Here is a 3,643-nt window from a genome sequence, read left to right on the forward strand (position 1 = left end):
GGAAAAGGGGAGCTCTGGCAGGTCCCTTCCCTATGGAAAAGGGGAGCTCTGGCAGGTCCCTTCCCTATGGAAAAGGGGAGCTCTGGCAGGTCCCTCTGGAAAAGGGGAGCTCTAGCAGGTCCCTTCCCTCTGGAAAAGGGGAGCTCTGGCAGGTCCCTTCCCCTCCTCTCTGCAGAACTGGAGGGGATGAAACAGAACTTCCTCCAAAAGTTACCTGTGCTGCTCTCAGAGAAATTCATCATAAACCCGTAGCAGAGGAACACCACTGCTGCTATTCCCAAGGAAATTTTCCAGTGCAGTGAGCTAAAATCCAGGAATACAGGCTCTGACTTCACCTCTTTGCAGTTTATGCCTCATCTCCAGTAAAAGGCTTCGCTTCCCAACTCCTTTAGGATGAAGGCACAGGAACAATCTCCTTCTCAAGAGACAAAAGGCGGGAGAAACACCCCAAACAATTCTTTTTCCACTGCTGCACTTCAGACCCCGTGTGTGACATCAGTCCTGACCCCAGAGGCAAAACTGGGGGTGCACTCAGCCACCAGCCATCCCAACTGGAATAATGCATTATTCCTGCATTAAAACATGTGTTTTTGAAGGCAGGCAGCCATCCATCCGGCTGTTCCGAGGGAGAGTGCAGGAGACCTAATTTTATCAGGCAGGGATACAATTCTCCCTGGTTGGTTGGTTGTTTTTTTTGCTCCCTAAGGACACGGAGCTGGGCGAAAAGCAGGTTGTCTGACTGCTCACTCAGGCAGGAAGGGGCATCCTGGGCTCACAGGATGGATTAATGGATGCCCTGGAGGCTCCGTGGGCTCCCATCCCTGTGGAATTCAGAGGCCAGAAGAAGACCCGGAATTTGCATCAGCAATTCTCAGGTCGACAAGAATTGGGAAAAGTTTATGTGATAAAACTTCGCTTTTTTTTTTTTATTCTTTGGTTTTCTTTTTAATCATCCCCAAGTCCCACTAAATAAAACGAGGTGTTTGCTCACAGGGAGGGAAGTTAAGTCACTGTCACACTGCTATCTTTGGTATAAGCTCAGTGTAACTCAAAGTCCTGCCTGTGTTTACTCCAAGTGGTGCTTCCCAAACCCTCGGCTTTGAAGCCTGAAAAGAACACGAGCTGATGGAAACAGGCACTTCCCTGAGAACACCAGGCAAGAGGAACAACCCAGGAACGACCCAGCACAGGACCCAGGATGGGAAATACAGGTGTGAGGCTCCTCCCGAGGCTTTTCATCGGGAGTGCAACGGGAAAATCCGTGGAGCAGATGGAATGCTGCTGCCCGTGGAGCATCCCTTAGCTGTAAATCACTGTTTCCTCACACGTGGTGCAAATGTAAGGACTTCCATCCTAATTAATACATCCTGGCCTGGTGGCTCTTCCCTGATTTCACAAGCTCTCCAACAAATTTTGGGACTGAGTCGGCCCCAGCTGAGGAATGTTTCAATCCCCCTCTCTCCGGATCCAGGCCCAGAAAGCAAGTGAGGGAGTCACGGAGAGCTTCAGGAAATGCTTTTTCTGACTGAGACCAAACCATCCTGAGAAATTATCTGCTCATTGTCTTCGAGAGAAATGCAAACAGGAACTCTCCGGCTCCCTGGGGAACGCTCGCCATGAGTTCACTCTTTTGGCTCCTGAAAAACTTGCCACTGAACAAACACGATAAATCCAGGGAGCAGAGAACTCCAGGACAAACACTGATCAGGGGAGAGGGGCTCAGGAAGGAACCAGCACCCTTTTTTTTCCACCACACCACCCCACGGAGCAGAAGCTCGCGGGGCTCTCCACGGGCGCCTCCCCCTGCGGAGCCCCAAGGATTGCCCAGCAATCCTTGGGAAGAGCAGCAGCTGCCTCTGTGCAGCTCCCCTGCCACCCATCACATCTGCTGCTCAATATTTCATGCTCCAGAATCCAAAATAGCAAACTGAGCACCAGCTATGTAGGACACCACCACGGCAAACCCTGAGCGCGGACGGGCCGACGGGGCTCAGGAGCGTCCCCGGCCCCAGGATCCAGCTGGAACGGCAAATATCCCCCATCCTGGGAGCACTCAGAGTCATAAAGGACAAACTGGGAATCCTTGCTACCAGATAGGCCCTCCTCCCAGCTGAGGGAACTGGTTCCAGCTCCTGCAGAGCTTCAGAGAAGCCGGGGAGGAGGTGCAGGACTCTCTTTAAAGCCTCTAATTTCCTCCTCTCCCCAAGGCAAAGGGTCAGAGCTGCAGCTTTTGAAACCAGCCCCAAACTCAGTCCTCATTTCCTAAGCATAAAAGGGACAATGCAAAAATATGCACATTCTTTAAGTCTCCTGGTCACCCTTTATTATTCCAGCCTGGATGCTCCAAAAACCTTCCTCCCCTTCCCCGTGGCTCACATGCTTCAGTCACTGCACCAACAGTAAAACCCGACTCCCACTCCCAGGAGCCAAAATACTCCTTCCAGTGTTTGTGTTCAACTCCCCCTCTCCAAACCATTAATCACTGGAATCACCCAGCCCTGGCCATCTGCAGAGCAGAGATCTGGGATCATCCTGGGGACCTTCTGTTTGCCCCCACTGGGGATCTGGTGCTCTGCTCCTCTTGCTGGATTTCCTTTTCCTGTGGCACAGACACTGTGTGCTCCACGTCTGCAACGCTTCTCCCCGGGCTGCAAGGCTTAAAAAACCCCCACAGTTCCATCTGCAGTGAAGGATCCTTGTCAGGATCTTTGCAGAGCCAACCAAGGCTGGGAGGATGATCCCTGGGTGAGCACAGCCAGCTCCCTGTGACAGCCTCCAAGAGGGGTTTTTTTGGGCATTTCAAAGCTCTCAGAGCTGTGCCTGTGCTGGCTGCACACAGAGACACAGATTTTCTCAGCAGATTTGGGGCCCATCCGCTCTCAGTCAGTCCTGCAGGTAAATTAAGGAAGCAACATAAAAGCTTTCCCAGTGCTGGTTTTGCCTAATGCAAGACTTGTGGGTGAGATGCTGCATAAATGCACAAAAACCACCTGCAAGTCCTGTTACAGCTACGAGAGGATCAGATCTGACTTGCTCGTGTTTGTAAAGCTCCTCTTCAACCTTTCCTGGGCTTTGCCCACAGTTCCCCTCCGAGTGGGGGGAGAAACTCAAGCGAAACCTTTCTGCTCCCTCAGCACAATCCAGCCCCTGCTCAGACAATGACTTCCCCTGGCTCTGTAATTTAAATTCTGTGCTCGGGTTGCTTAATCTATTAAAAAAAAAGGCCCTCACCTCCTCTGACAGGCGCCTGGCAATCGAGGGCTGCAAACTGAAACGCTCAATTTCTGAGAGATCGCAGAAATACCCCCATTCCAGAGGAAATTCTCCGGCCAAACAAAACAGAGGCTCTACCCACTTGCTTGAGTCAACACGTTTCCTTCCAGTAAGGTTCCATCCCATCTGGCTGCCCTTCAGTCCCAGGGCTTCCACCGTTTTGCTGATCCTCCTTTTTCCACGTGTGCCACCATCCCTGGTGTTCCTTCAGCTCCCAAAAACCCCTCACACCCAGAGCCTCAGCCTGAAAAACCCCTCACACCCAGCCCTGCCCTGCAGACAGAGCCTCAGCCCCCAAAAACCCCTCACACCCAGAGCCTCAGCCTGAAAAACCCCTCACACCCAGCCCTGCCCTGCAGACAGAGCCTCA

The sequence above is a fragment of the Lepidothrix coronata genome, unplaced genomic scaffold (genome assembly GCF_001604755.1).
Source record: "Lepidothrix coronata isolate B3197 unplaced genomic scaffold, Lepidothrix_coronata-1.0 Scaffold365, whole genome shotgun sequence".
In the NCBI taxonomy this organism is placed as follows: Eukaryota; Metazoa; Chordata; class Aves; order Passeriformes; family Pipridae; genus Lepidothrix; species Lepidothrix coronata.